At 38.4% G+C, this 16,682-nt stretch overlaps 1 pseudogene; it reads left to right on the top strand.

Annotated features, from left to right (window-relative positions):
* The window catches only part of LOC124622198, a 64,474-nt pseudogene extending 64,123 nt beyond the window's left edge, over positions 1-351 (top strand).
* Positions 352-16,682: the final 16,331 nt, after the last annotated feature.

Below are 16,682 nucleotides of genomic sequence, written 5' to 3'. Positions count from 1 at the left end.
TTGCACTGAATTTACTGTGTGTTAAATATAAGCAGTGGATCCATTGGGGTAGTCTTTTTGGTAGAAATATGTCAAGGTGAACAAAACAGGAGATGGTGAAGGAAGAGAGGGAAAAGATCAACATTTGCTTCTCATCAGCAATATAACTGGGTTGAAACATTCAGTGAAAATTATCTGTGACAGGAAGTTGTCAGAAATACATTTTTTGAAGAAACTTTATGTTTGTATAAGCATTTATTAAATTTAAAAATTGGATTTCATGTGTTAATACAAAAGATAATGTTTTGCATTGCAGGCATGCTGAACCTGTCAAAGATGAAGAATCGGCCAATGATTCTTATTGGAGGATAACAGTATGTATAACTTAAACTTGAGATTCTTGAAAATAAAGCTAGTCAGTATTTCTTAACAGTACTGATTTAAATACATCTAAAAGATCGCTGTTACCTAAATGAAAGTTGACGAGCAAAGTCTTAGTGGACATTTGTATAAATTTGTCATAGGTGTTATTTACAAGAAGAGTAAATAGTTTCAATAGGAATGTGGTGAGACATTTAACAAATGTGATGACCACACATTAATAGGACCTTGTAACACTACCATTATGATATTAGTATGCTTTTATGTAAATAACAGAAACCCTGTCCCTATGTTGCCACGTATAACCCTCTTACTAAAATTTAGTTTAGTTTCCAAATAAAATACACTGTGGACGGATAGTCCTGTTTATAGGAAAAGATAATCAATAGAGTTATCCTTCTTACAGGATTTACCGTGTGTTGCATCTAATGGATAAGTAAATTGGACTATTCACTTCTTTTCCTAAGATCTTACCCAGTGGCTAGATAGAAACACAGTATGAATAATAATATACTGAAGCTAGGACAACTCATTTCCAAGTTCATTTAGTGGTTTAAAACATGTACTTAATGGTCACCAACCTATCCTGGCAATGAAATAGTGAAGTATTGGAGAAGCAGAAATGTGAATTTTGCCTACTTTCTTGCTACTGTTTAGTTTGGCTCTTCGAATAAATTACCCCACTTAAACAATTTTGGGCTACATCTTTATACATTATGATTTAAAAAAAGAAAAAGCCCAGTAGATAACTTCAAGGAAGGTAAAAAAAATTAGCCGGGGATGGGGGGAACAACCTTTAGAAAAGCACTTTCCATAATCAAGAAACTTAAATACTTAGACACTAAAGCACACACTTTTTAACTGAACATTTCACTTAAAGAAAACCTCTTTCTTGGTGGAATTTACTTTCAAAAGCTATTATTCTTTGAACTAATTCTGTATAGCCATCTAACAGGTTCTAGTAACTTGGCTTCACTCTGATTGAATTTTATGTAAGCAAACTATAACACTTTGCAATAGTTAAGAAAACATTTTTATTATTTACACTAAAGCAATTTAAATGGTGCCTCTTTATATTAACTTGACACTTCACTCTGATTGAATTTTATGTAAGCAAACTATAACACTTTGCAATAGTTAAGAAAACATTTTTATTATTTACACTAAAGCAATTTAAATGGTTCCTCTTTATATTAACTTGGCACTTCATAAGTCTGTAAAACAGGACACTCGGATCAATCAAACACCAGGAAGGAACCCTATACAGATGTATGATTAGGATGAAATGACAGGGTGAGCCAGTTTCCGTAAATTTCAAGAATGATTATTAAATCACAGTTTAAATTAATGGTTCATGCTGTACAAAGGTAAAAATAGAAAAAAATCTTATCTGGTGGCTATAGGCTTGGGTTTGGCGAACAGTTATGACGGCTACACTACCCACACTATGGCCTGCAAGTTTCTTGCTGTATGGGCTCAATTTCTCTTCTTGGCTTCATTCAGTTTTACATACAGTAGCTCAACAACTCGCAGCTATGCTGTAAGCTGTTTGCAGTCTTCAACCAAGGCATTTTTATGAAAATTTGCAGGCAAAGCTTCTGCTCCACAAAGGAGTTACCTCAATCACTGCTGCCTACAGACTGTGTGACTTACTTCCCACACTTGCTCAAGGTAGCACGCCAATTCGCCTTTCGCACCTTTTCCACTCCCCACAGCTATTTTCGTTTCAAACAAAAGCACACTGGCTTTTACATAACACCTATTTCTTACATTGTTCCTAAGCATGACCATTTCTTAAATTGTCAAATTTACATCAACATGAACAATTTATACACACAAATATTTTTAAATACAAAATGTTATCAAAACATTATTTAGACCCTTGGTATCCTTTGTAGAGGACTTGGGCAGGTTTGTCCCATCCTAGTACACATTATTTTGTTACCTCCCTTCAGATATTCCATTTAGCTACATCTACAATAATTCCCAATGTTCTGCCTTTTGAGGTGTCCAGTGCGGGTTGTTTTTATTTTTTATTTGATATGCGTATTCCATAGATCCGTACATGCGAGTGATTCGCCTGGATGTGGAACGTGTCAATACAATTGTACAAATACAATTAATGCTACAGAATAGTAATATAATTCAATGATATAGATATTACAAGCTGTCATTAAACTAGTATAGCAATTCTCAACATAACATTATAACTATAACATTAACACTATAACATTAACATAATATTGTATCATCCATCTAATAACTAAGAGACTAAATACATCTATTATTAAGGGAGGGCATTACTTCTGGAAAAGAATTCATCTAACGAGTACAGTGGATGGTCGAGCAGGTATTTTTTTAACATACCTTTGAACAGCGTTTCATTTTCTATTGTACATTTAATATAATTAGGCAATGCATTAAAAGTCTTTATAGCCGCATACTTTACTCCATTCTGTACAAGTGTTAAATTTTTTAGTTCAACATGTAGATCATCTTTACCTCTAGTATTGTAGTTATAGTATGAACAATTTGTTTCATACTGAGCATAGTCTTTATTAACTACATTCATCAGAGAGTATATGTACTGACATGTTGTGGTCAGAATACCTAACTGTATAAAAAGTTTTCTACATGAGGTTCGTGGAGGAACCCCACACATGATTCTGACTGCTCTCTTCTGAGCATTTAAGATTTTTTTTGAGGCTGGTGAATTACCCCAGAATATTATTCCGTAACTCATTAATGAGTGAAAGTACCCAAAGTAAGACGATTTTAAAATGTTGATGTCCCCAAAATGAGTAATTATTCTTAGAGTAAAAGTTGCTGATGAAAGCCTTTTTAGAGTAAGGGACACATGCTGTTCCCAGTTGAGCCTACTGTCAATGTGAACCCCCAGGAATTTAGTGGATTGCACCTGTTCTAGTTCCTGGTTGTCATGAGCAATTACTATACTTTCTAGAGTTTTATTTTTGTGTGGAACTGTATAAAATTAGTTTTTTTAATATTAACTGAAAGAGAATTAATTGAAAACCAAGCTGTAACTTCTCTGAGTATATCATTAACATCAGTCTCCATATCAGCAGTAGACTGACCATCAACGACAATGCTTGTATCATCAGCAAACATTGTGAATTCACAATTTTTACTAATGGACAGGGGTAAATCATTAACATATATTAAAAACAGCAAGGGTCCAAGGACAGATCCCTGGGGAACTCCATGCTGAATTTTGCCCCATTCAGAATCCACTAGATTAGGAGATCCTTTGTTGCAGCCATGTAGAACCACCGTTTGTTTCCTGTCTTGAAGATATGATTTTAGCCAGTTACCTATAGGCCCTTTGATTCCGTAATGATAGACCTTCTCCAAGAGTATCTTGTGGTTTACACAATCAAAGGCCTTGGAAATATCACAGAAGACACTAACTGGTGACTTCTTACTATTAATAGGCTCCAAGACATCATTTGTGAGTGAATATATGGCACACTCTGTGGAAACCCCTTTTTGAAAACCAAACTGTCTGTGGTTAATAATATTAAGTTTATCAAGATGTGCCACAATCCTGTTATACACTGCCTTTTCAAGAACCTTTGAGAATGTTGTTAAGAGAGAGACAGGACGATAATTTTTTACATCTGTAGCATCGCCAGACTTGAAAAGAGGTCTCACAGTGGCATATTTCATTCTCTCTGGAACAACTCCCTCATAAAGAGACATGTTGCAAATGTGAGCAAGTACTACACTTACATCATTACTGCAGGCTTTCAACAGTTTATTAGAGATGTTATCTATACCTGAAGATCCTTTACTTTTCAATGAGTGAATTATTTTTTTTATTTCATTAACAGTTATGGGTGTTACATTTATATCATTAAAACATTGTGGGAGGTTAAGTTTCAGAATATCTAAAGCTTCTCTTAGGTCACCACTGAACCTATTTGAGAGGTGACACTTAGAAAGTGGTTGTTAAATGTGTCTGCTATCTGTTTACTATCAGTTATTTCCAAATCGTTAATTTTTAGGACAGCAGATTTTTCATTGTCAGATGGTGAAGTACCTGTTTCCCTCTTTATTACATTCCAAATCGTTCTGATTTTATTGTTTGAACAGTTAATTTTAGATTGCATGCACATACTTTTAGATTTTTTAATGACTTTAGTTAAGATTTTGCAGTATGTCCTATAATATTTCATCTGCAGGGGATTATTGGATTGTCTAGATATTATATACAGTTCCCTTTTTCTCTGGCATGATATTTTTATGCCCTTGGTCAGCCATGGTTTTTTGCTTGATTGCCTGTTCTGTAGTCTACAGACCTTTTTTGGAAAGACATTTTCAAATATATCTGATAATTCATCAGTAAATAAATTATATTTTGTATTAACATCATTTGCAAGATAAACATACCTCCAGTCAGTCTCCCGAATGCATAATTTGAATTTTTGGATATTTTCCTCATTCATGTTTCTAATGGTTTTCCACTGTGCACTAGCTTTGTTCTGATTTGTATTAAAGTTGTCAATTGTGAGTATTTGCCCATCATGATCAGAGAGTCCATTTATGACTTTTTCAACTTTGATGTGATTAGTTTTACTCATATCTACAAAGATATTGTCTATTAGAGTGCTGGAAGTGGCAGTAGTTCTTGTGGGAAAACTGACAGTGGAGACAAGGTTGTAGGTATGCATTAAGTTTGCAAACTCTGTCTTAGAAGATGAGCTTCCTAGGAAATCTATATTAAAATCTCCAGTCACTATAATGTCCCTATTTTTTCTTGTGAGATACAATAGCACAGAATCTAATTGTTTCATGAATACTTTAAAATTACCAGATGGAGCCCTGTATACTGCTACGATTACCAGTTTCTTGTTACCTTCTACTATTTCTGTGACACATGCCTCAAAGTCTTTCTCTACACAATATTTCTCTACATTTATTGTATCAAAGGACAGGCTGTTTTTCACATAAATAACTGCCCCACCTTTGCACATATGCTTTCTACAAAATGAGGTAGCTAAACCATAATTTGGTATATTGAGCATTTCAATGCCAAAAGTGATATGGTGTTCTGTCAGACAGAAAATATGAGCACAATTTGCGCCTGTTGGTTCATCAATATTTACAATAAATTGGTCTAACTTACAGAGCAGGCTTTGAATATTTTGGTGAAAAATTTTGAGCTCATTTTTAATTACATGATTAGTTGTGGTGTTACCATTGCTAGGACTGAGTTTTATTACTTTTGACATACCAGTATTACAGGAACAGTTTTCTGCAGGGAAGAGGGAGCTGTTGTGCTGGTAACACCCACATTTGTTGTTATTAACTACATTACTTACATTCTGATTGGAACCTTCCCCCTTCTGCCCCAGTACCATAAAAAATCCCCATTTGCAGCTGAGGACTTTCTTGATCTCAGGCACATCCTATGTGGAGCAGCTGCAGTCACTACTGTGATCCTTTTTGCCATAGAGGGTGGATCTCCTGTTGGTGAGGTTTCTACACTGTCGGCTTATACACTTGATCCTGTGGGGGTTGGTGTTGCTGTTTCTGCTATTGATGACTGTTCTTCCTCCTTAAATGCTGCTGCTTCACAAGTTGGCGGTGGACTAACGTTTCCCACTTGAGTTGTAACTGCTGGTGCTGTCTTGCTTTTGTATAAAGGACCTGTTTGTGTTGATTCACATACAGGTGCTGCTGCATATGAAGTCTTCCCTTCAGCTGTTCCATTAGGTTTGAAGGAGTATTTTGACGACACTGTATGTGTTTCTTCCAATGGTACAGTTTCAATGGACACAGGTGCTTTTAGAATGATTGGAGGAGTGGTGTTTTCAAATAGTTTGAATGTTTCTGCTAATAATGCTTTAGCGAGTACACGTTTTCCTAGCCAGTTCCTGTGCATTCCATGCCGAGTAAAATGGTTTCTCTCTTCGGAATTACTGTCCAAAAACTTCACGTCCTTGAATGCTTTGCATACCTTTTGAAACATTCTGTTTGTGAATTTGATTTCATTATTTACACATGAACTGTTTATTAGGTCATGTCTATATGGGATGCTAACGATGATTGTTTTTCTTGGCGAGATTCTTTCCAGTGCATTTCGCAATGCTGTGATTGCATTTTTCGACTCATTTTTATAAACATCGTTAGCTCCAGCAATAATTACACAAACATCGTTTGGTTGAGGGCTTAAATCTTTAATTATTTGCTGGAAAGGAGCCCCGGGTTTTACTGTGGCAGTAACGGAAAATTTAGATTGCATATTCGTAAGAATAGTGGCTAAATCTCATCCATGGCTGTCTGCAAAGATATAAACTTTTGGTTTTGTCTCGTCTTCTCTCAATAATTTCATTTGTCGGTGTTTCTCTTGTGCAATGGGCGCAAACGAGTTTTTCGTAACTATAGCAGATATTGGAGCACTTTGAATTTCAGTAACGGTTTCTTTGAGAGTGTTGTAGTTTTCACTTTGTACATTTTTCACAAAAGGATTAAAATCGACATTCAAAGAATTAATTAACGATTCGATGTCATTCATATATTTTTTAGCTATTGCAAGTTCTTCTTTCAGCACATCAGAGATGAGTTCTTCAGTACCAGCATTATACATCTTGACTGCACTTTTTCGACCACTGCACTTAACAAAGCCACATACACAATTCGGATTTATCACTTTTCTGTTGTTCATACACGATAGATGGATCCATATATGTGAAAAAGAGCACAAACAAATACCGCTATGAATACTGTTTTGGCAGACTATGCACTTTAAACTAAATGTAATACGATTTTCTACGGCACGATTTACTACTGCTTGCATACTCGACGCCACTTCCTGGGTGTATTGTATCGAGTTAGCTTTTTCAAATTTCCATGTGGGTTTATCAATGTATTTTGTAACTGATATTTCAGCACCAATGATAACTTTTGTGAGCCAATGTACACTCCTTGAAAAATGTTTCAGTACCCACTATTGAGTGATTCAGTGGTAATTTGTTCTCATCAGTGGAAAAGATGGATGGGTAAGGTTTTGTATCAGTTTCCATCTGCCTGCCCAAAACGTTTTAAATTCCTTGGCATCAAACTTAGATAATTTCTTGTGTGTTGATCCATTCGAACAATGGTTCTCTATGTTTGTCTCTATTTATGTATCTCCGGGTTGTGTTTTGGAATTAAAATCTTAAACATATACGTGCTGTCTAGTTGCTGTGTGTAAGACTAGTGTCAGACACTTTCCGTTAGGTGATTTGTGGACTGATGTAATAACCAGGCCTTTGAGTTTTATTCTAATTACTTCTACATCACTAATTTTCTGACAGCTTAAGCCAGCATAATCCAAGAGCTGTTTCTTTTTTCATTTATTGTGGTAGCACCTAACAATTGAGAGGAGTATTGATATTGCTTTATATTGCGTAATCTTGCATGTAGCTTCTGAATTATCACCTAAATGCATTTCCTATAGAGCTATAATACTGATGGCATGCTCATCATCTAATTTGCTTTGGTAACTGCATTTGTCACTTGTTAATCCTACGTTAATTTGCATAATATGGACACCTTGCCTGATAATTTTTGACTGTAAGCTCTGAGAAGTGCTGGACCATCTTTTGTGTAGAGTTTTTGCTGTATGCTCCTGCAGTCACACTGCCTTGGTGGACCATCTCGGGGGTTGTCTACATGCCACACAACAGTCTTTTTGGTGTCCCGTGTGAATGATTCACTGGTAAATATCCTGTCCCATACACTTTTGTTTGTAGACAATACTTCTGTGTTAGCTGAAAATAGAGCCAGGAAGCAGTAGTCTCAGTACCTCAGAGAATTAGTTTCAGGTAAAGTATATGGATCTAACATATCTAAAATGCACATGGTTTAGTTTGGAAACCACACAAACACCCAAATGTACACACCCGCAGTAGCTGCACGGGGTGGGGTGGGGGGGTTGGGGGGGGGGAGGGGGGGGGCAGAGTGATTGGAGAAGACAGTACATTGTCTGAATGGGAAAAGATTGGTGGGTACAGAAGAGAGAAGGGAAAAGGTGAAGTGATACAGTGGGAAACAAATTAGCAGAGGTTTAGGTCAGGTGGATGGCACTAGATGTGCTGGAGAGACAATTTCCACCTGCGTAGGTCAGAGAAACTTGCACTGGAAGGGAATATCCAAATGGTATGTCTAGTGAAGCAGTTGTTGAAGTGGTGTACAGCCTCTTGGCAACTGCAATGTCAAGTCTGTGGTTTGCCACAGTTTGGTGCTGGACATTACTGCGAGTGAACAGTTGGTTACTTGTCATCCCTACATGGAAAATTGTATGGTAATTGCAGCATAGCTGATTTTTAACAGGTTGCTTTTGCACATGATCGTGCCTTTTATATGGTGGGAGATTCCTGCGACTGGACTGCTGTAGGAGGTGGTGGGTGGATCTGTGGGACAGGTCTTGCACCTGGGTCACTCACAGGATTAGGGGTGGACAAGGATGTTCTCTAGATTGTGTGGGCAGTGGAACATTACTTTGCAGGAATAGGGTAGTATCTTGAGTACAGTATACCCCATCTGAGATAGCCAAAGCTCCAGTGAAGGATGTGGTTGAGCTTTTCAAGGCCTGGGTGATTAGATGAGTGCTGACCATTGTCTGGTTAGCAGGGTTACAGGTGTGAAATGAGGAGATGGCACGGGAGATCTATTTATGAATGAGACGGATAGGATACTGTGGCTCTGGTAGTGCTATTGCCATATTTAGACAACTCCTGCTTTCCACTGGGGATAGTGAGTCCACGTGTGACAAGGCTGCATGGAAGAGCCTTTTTGACATGGAATGGGTGACGGCTGTCAAAGTGGAGGGAGGTACTGTTGGTGGTTGGTCCACTTGACATGTATTTATGGATATCGATGTCTAGTGATATGGCGCATTGAGTTGAGAATAATCAGGTTAAGATGATTTGGGAGTAGGTTTTTAGGTTATGGAAGAAGCAGTCTATACCATGAGTCCAGATCATGAAAATGTCTCAATTACTCTGAATCAGACAATGGGTTTTAGGTGTTGACAGGATAGGAAGGACTTCTCCTGATGGCCAATATAAAAGCTGGTATAGGATGGCACCATGCGAGTACCCATGGCAGTACTACAGATTTGTTTATACAGGGATAATCACTTAAAACCTGCACCACAAACATTGCAGAAATGGAAAGTGCTATTGATGTGTGGTTTTCACAGAATGGATTGGTAGTTGGGGGCTTATGCTAGTAACCAACCAACAGGTTGTAGTGATATTAGAAAGTGCATTTTTTGTGCAAACATAAACTTTTTTAAATGAAACTATGCCTATCGGTATTAACTAAAAGTAGGGTAAATTAGTCTATCAGCGGTGTTTGTTGCAGGAGTCTAGTGTGAGCCATTCATGAGATATCATATTTTGAAAAGGTCCCACGCCTACACTTGTACATTAGCTGTAAAGTTCCCACACCAACACTTGTACATTAGCTGCGGTAGCACACACCAAAGAACAGTCCAAGTCCATACACTAGTTATGTGGATTGTGACCAGTAATGAGACAATTGATCATCACAGGCTGTGTTCAAAATGACCACTGGCAGCACCAGTATATGCTCCCATTCTGGTATGGAAAGACTGCTGCACACATACCAGTATTTCAGCAGGGACAATCTGACAGGCTGCAGTAATACATCATTGCATATCATCAGATGTAGTTGGTATGCCCTTGTAGACAGTCTTTCAGCTTTCCCCATAGAAAAAAAGTCTCCAGGCATGAAATTTGGCGAATGGATCAACCGAGATACAGGTCCTCTGCATCCAATCTAATGATTTGTAAACAGTTTGTGAAGCCATGTTGTACTTCGTGCACTGTGAGTTGTACAGCCATCGTATTGGTACCACAAGTTGCTCCTAGTCTGCAGAGGAATCTCTTCTAGCATCCGTGGAAGATGATTTGTTAGGAGGCTGTGATACTTGTGCGCATTCAGTGTTCTTTCTAAGAAAAACGGGCCTATGAGCTGATGGTTCACTGCCTCACACCACACGTTTACACTCCAAGGATGCTGAGATTCCACCTGCCACAGCCAAAGACAATTGTTAACAGACCAATTGTGCTTATTTCAGCACTTTACCAGGCCACGATTGTTAAAATTTCCTTCACCGCTAAACAAGATACATGATACAGCTGGAGTATCCTGTCTTAATTCCCATGTATGGAAGTTAACACAATTCTCTTGATCAATTCCATGCAGCTCTTTATAGAAAGGGATACACCTATATCAATGGAGAATGCATAGGACACTTGCCCGATTAATGCCATTTCCACATGCGATTGTGCAAGAGGTAACATGTGGATCAACTACTTGTTTCATCTGTTATGTTGCTAAGAGTTAGGCTATGACTTCCACATAACTGGTTGAAGAGGTTGCCTAGCAACTACCCACACACACAAACACACTGTAAGCAAACAACATCATACCTAGCAACTACCCACACACACACACAAACACACTGTAAGCAAACAACATCATACCTAGCAACTACCCAGATTGAGTGGCACAAACTAGTATTGGTGTGGAAACTTTTAAAAATACTGTATCTCATTGACAACCTGTACTAGAATCCTGCAACAAACCCCACTGACATTCTGATTTACCATATTTTTAGTTTGTTAATGTCAGTAAGCACAGTTTCATTTAAAAAGTGTACATCTGCGCAAGAAAGGATTTTTACAATCTGTTGATTGGGTAACAGTAATGAGTCCCTGTCTACCAATCCATTCAGTCAAAGCCGCAAATCAATAGCACTTCATACTTGTGGTGCGAGCTTTAGGCATTTCACCCTGTGACTTGGTCTTTGAAAGTGAAATAATTGTGAGTCAGGATGTGTTTGGGGAAGGGGATTTGGAAAGAGGTGGTGGGTTTGGTATCAGGAGGATGTTTGGAAAGTGAGGCCATGGGCATGGGGGATGTTGTAAAATGATGTTGCATCCATAGTAACCAGCAAGGAGTCATGTGGTAGCAAAACAGGAACTGCAGAAAGGCGGTGAAGGAAGTAAGCATTGTCTTCACTGTAGGATGGGAGGTTACAGACAATGGTTTGCATGTGATGTTCAGTGGGAGGATTGTACCCAGCCACAGTTGGGCAAGTGGAGAGACCTGTGTAGTTGGGTTGGCGAATAGGTAAAAAGGAAGGAGTGGTGTGAGGAGGGAGATAGATCCAGGAGTCAGGTTATGGGATGGACTTAAGGTCTTGGAGAGCTGCTGGAGTCTTGTTGGAATTCACGGATGTGATCATGGTTGTAAGGTTTGTATGCAGAGGTGTTAGAAAGTTGGTGAAGACTCTCAGCCACATAGTCACTATGATTCATGAACACTGTGATGAAGCTTTTATCTGTAGGAAAGATGATAAGGCACGGATTGATTTTAAGGATATGGGTAGCTGTGTGTTAGATAGGAGTGATGTTGGTCTCACTAGGGAGGATTTAGGAAAGGAAAGTAAGGCCGGTTTAGAAGTGATGAATTCCTGAAAGATAACCAAGAGATGACTGGCTGGAATGGGAGGTTCAGGGTGGGAGGGAGGCTGAAACTGTTTTAAGCAAGGTTCTATGTGAGGTTTTTGTTGGCTGTTATTAGTGGGATGCATCATCATCATCATTTAAGACTGATTATGCCTTTCCGCATTCAGTCTGGAGCATAGTCTTGATCTATTTCAACAGTTTTAAACCCCTTCCCTTCCAACACACACACACTAGCCACCAAGGAAGAGCCTACAGCTTTGATTCAAACCCCCCCCCCCCCCCCCCTCTTCCAGTCATACCCTCATACCTCCGTAACGCACATTGAAGAAATTTCAGCTGCAGAGATTAGGTAAGGAAAGAAGGTCCTTTACAAGTCCAGCACACTTGAATTTAGGTTTTGGGCTAACGGTGAGGCCTTTAGAAAGTACCAAGACGTCTGCAGGGCTAAGAGTTGTGGCAGAAAGGTTGACAACAGTTTTACAGGATTGGTGCTTAGGATGTATATATCTCATGGAGGATGGAGGAATTCATTGCGATTGTGGAAGATGGAGTATCGAACAAAGCATAGTTAGGGAGGTATGAGGGTACGACCGGGGGGGGGGGGGGGGGGGGGGTGGGAGGGGGTTGAATCAAAGCTGTAGGCTCTTCCTTGGTGGCTAGTGTGTGTGTGTGTGTGTGTGTGTGTGTGTGTGTGTGTGTTGGAAGGGAAGGGGTATAAAAACTGTAGAAATAGATCAAGACTTCACGACAACTAGCAGGTTTAAACGGGTGGGTGTTGTAATAGATATGTAGAGGTGGAGGTGATGAGGCTTGCACAGGATAGATTAGTATTGAGAGCTGCAGCAATCCAATCTTCAGACTACCACAGCAACAACAAAAAGGTCATAAGATGGAAACAATTTTGCATCGTAGTATCTCCCTGTTTCCACTCCATGTAGTTTTCACTTGTGGTAATGTGGCGTGTGTACAGAGATTTATCGGGTGTTGTTATTTTTATTGTACTGTATTAACAGGATTTATCAAGAGTGGTGATAACATCAATTTGTGACAATAAATCTTTGTCATGTGCAATCTATAATACTGTTGTTCCATTTGTAATAAACAATTTCTTTGATGCTGTTTTCCCAAATAAGCCTAAATTTTACTGTTATTCACATGGACAGAGGCAGAGTAAGACATGGGAGATAACTTCAGCTGATCTTCGAAGATCAATTTCTTGAGACAGAGACAGTGTCATTATTATTATTGTTATTCTTTACTTCCTCAGACGTTAAGTCTGGTTAAAAATGGAAAGTGACGTGGACCTTGATAAAGCGTCACTTCCTTTCAACTGTATGGTATGTGTTATATTGCATTTAGGAACTTTCGGGTAATTGAACATGTATCAATAATTACTGATTTCTGTAGTTGTATATATATGTTTGGATGTAGCTGTATTGCATTGATGTACTGGTGGATATTGTGTGGTATGACTCCTGTAGTTGATAGTATAATTGGTATAATGTCAACTTTATCCTGATGCCACATGTCTTTGACTTCCTCAGCCAGTTGGATGTATTTTTCAATTTTTTCTCCTATTTTCTTTTGTATATTTGTTGTATTGGGTATGGATATTTCGATTAGTTGTGTTAATTTCTTCTTTTTATTGGTGAGTATGATGTCAGGTTTGTTATGTGGCGTTGTTTTATCTGTTATAATGGTTCTGTTCCAGTATAATTTGTATTCATCATTCTCCAGTACATTTTGTGGTGTATACTTGTATGTAGGAACATGTTGTTTTAAAAGTTTATGTTGTAAGGCAAGCTGTTGATGTATTATTTTTGCGACATTGTCATGTCTTCTGGGGTATTCTGTATTTGCTAGTATTGTACATCTGCTTGTGATGTGATCTACTGTTTCTATTTGTTGTTTACAAAGTCTGCATTTATCCGTTGTGGTATTGGGATCTTTAATAATATGCTTGCTGTAATACCTGGTGTTTATTGTTTGATCCTGTATTGCAATCATGAATCCTTCTGTCTCACTGTATATATTGCCTTTTCTTAGCCATGTGTTGGATGCGTCTTGATCGATGTGTGGCTGTGTTAGATGATACGGGTGCTTGCCATGAAGTGTTTTCTTTTTCCAATTTACTTTCTTCGTATCTGTTGATGTTATGTGATCTAAAGGGTTGTAGAAGTGGTTATGAAGTTGCAGTGGTGTAGCCGATGTATTTATATGAGTGATTGCTTTGTGTATTTTGCTAGTTTCTGCTCATTCTAGAAAGAAATTTCTTAAATTGTCTACCTGTCCATAATGTAGTTTTTTTCTGTCGATAAATCCCCTTCCTGCTTTCTTTCTGCTTAATGTGAATCTTTCTGTTGCTGAATGTATGTGATGTATTCTATATTTGTGGCATTGTGATCGTGTAAGTGTATTGAGTGCTTCTAGGTCTGTGTTACTCCATTTCACTACTCCAAATGAGTAGGTCAATATTGGTATGGCATAAGTATTTATAGCTTTTGTCTTGTTTCTTGCTGTCAATTCTGTTTTCAGTATTTCTGTTAGTCTTTGTCTATATTTTTCTTTTAGTTCTTCTTATTATTGTTATTGTTATTATTATTATTATTATTATTATTATTATTATATTGAATTATTGTTAATTAATACCCCCTTAAGGAGAGCACCATCAATTTTCAAGGCTTTTTTTCTGTCTATTTCATTTGTCTTTCAAAAACTTCTCATATATTCATTGTGATTCCTCTTCCTCTCTTCTGTACCGTTCTTCCCCATTTTCTTCTCTTTCAATATCTGCTGAAATTTCTGTTTTCCAGTTTTTTACTCTGTATTTTTTCCTGTCTGTGATGTCTTCTGTGGAGATGTTTTGTTTCTTGAGGTCCTCCATGGTTTCCTATACCCAGTTGGTTTTCACTTTATTAGTCATAACTATATAAAAAATATTCTTGGTAAGTCTGTTTTTGTGCATAATTTGTATGTGTCTCTAGAACCTTGTCCTTCTTTACCTGGTGCTGTTTTTAATCCTCTGTTTGTATTTGTACAGTTCTTTTGTCAATATGTTTATCCAGATCCCCTCTCTCTGAACTGGCCTGTAGATCTTTCCTTCTGTTTTTCCATCTCTTTGATTTTTGTTCTTCCCTTCATGGCTGTTGTTCTGAGGTGTACAAGGCCTGTGGTAACTACTGTACTACAGTGTCTTAATTTGGCATTGATGGAAAAACTTCTTTTGTTATAATTGTTCCATATAAGTCTGAATACCTTATGTAGTTTTGTGATTCTTTTTTCATTGGATGTTGAGTTCAGTCTTATTTTCTGTGTAATCTCTTCCATGCACTGGAAACTTTCTTCATGTGATATCTTCCCATACTTTGTTACCAGTGGGTGTCTGTCTCTTTACATTGTGTCAATGTACAAGTTTTTTTCATTTGAGATTTGTAGTCCCGTTTTGATTGAGATTTGATAAAGAGTTTGTAGAGCTTTTTTGTCTTCTTTTCTGTTATTTGTTATGATGGCTATATCATCAGCAAAGGCCAGACATTTTATCTACATGTGCATATATATTTCGAAAGTCATGGTGTGGTGTGTGACATGATCTGACTACACGTAGAGTGCAGTCTTTGTTTGGCACGGCACTTGGAGGGCGACAGTTCAGTCTTCACCCATCTGTCTCTTTTGTCCCATGTCCTGATTATTTTCTCCAAAACTGAGTTAAATAGAGTGGGTGATGGCCATCCTCATGCCTCACTCCTGTCTTTACTTTGAACGGTTCATAGATCTCTCCCATGAACTTCACTTTCAATATTGCATTTTTCATGTTTCTTGTCATATTAACATCAAAGATAATGATAATGTGCAAGAATAATGTAAGGCTAGCATCTTTTTAGTCACATGTTTCTGCTGATACAGCTTATATTGTACACCTGGAAACACAATGTCAATTTTGTTCTGATGACAACACATGTCACCTGGGAATAGTAGATGTACTGGCAATGGTTTCAGTGTCATCCGCCAACAGATAGTGTAATGGCATAGCTATCAGAGTGCTATATGTGTCTACCCTTTAATAGGAAATGCTCACAGCCAGTGTGATGCAGACATGTGAAGCAAGCAGGCAACCATGCCAGGAAGGCACACTCGTGATTCTTATAGCCAACGAGTGAGTTTAAAAAGGGGTAAAATTGTGGGCTTCCGAGTGGCAGGATGGTCCTTTCGGGGGAATTGCCACACAAGTTGGATGTGCTGCGTCAGTTATGCAACATTGCTAGTATCAGTAGTCACGTGAACATTCTCACACACATAGTCGAGGTTCTGGACATCCACACAGCACAGATGCTCACTAGGATTGTTGTACTGAAAGGGCAGCAGTTGCAGATCGTACGGCTACCACAGCACAGATAAAAGGTCTTGTGAGGCCCAGATGTGTCAACACAAACTGTTGCGAAGCAGTTATTGCCAGTTGCGTTACGGACGTGCACACATCTATCCCGTCTTCCAATCGTGCCTCAGCACTGACATGCATGGTTCGAGTGGTGCCATCAGAGGATCTCTTTGAGGATGGCATGGCACGCCATGGTTGTAAGTGATGAAAGCAGATTCCGCTCGCAGACAAGTGATGGTCGTATCAGCAAATGACATAAATCTGGTGAGCACTCTCTTGTAGAGTGCATTAGTCCAAGATACAGTGGCCCCACCCCAGGCCTTATGGTCTGGGGTGCGATAAACTACAACTCTCATTCGTCTGTGGTGTTTCTGCACTTGGTACATACAGAATGATGTTACACCTGTTATTTTTGCATTCTTGCAACTGGAAGGTAATGT

The sequence above is a fragment of the Schistocerca americana genome, chromosome 7 (assembly GCF_021461395.2).
Source record: "Schistocerca americana isolate TAMUIC-IGC-003095 chromosome 7, iqSchAmer2.1, whole genome shotgun sequence".
Classification (NCBI taxonomy): Eukaryota; Metazoa; Arthropoda; class Insecta; order Orthoptera; family Acrididae; genus Schistocerca; species Schistocerca americana.
This window is presented reverse-complemented; position numbering and strand designations above follow the sequence as displayed.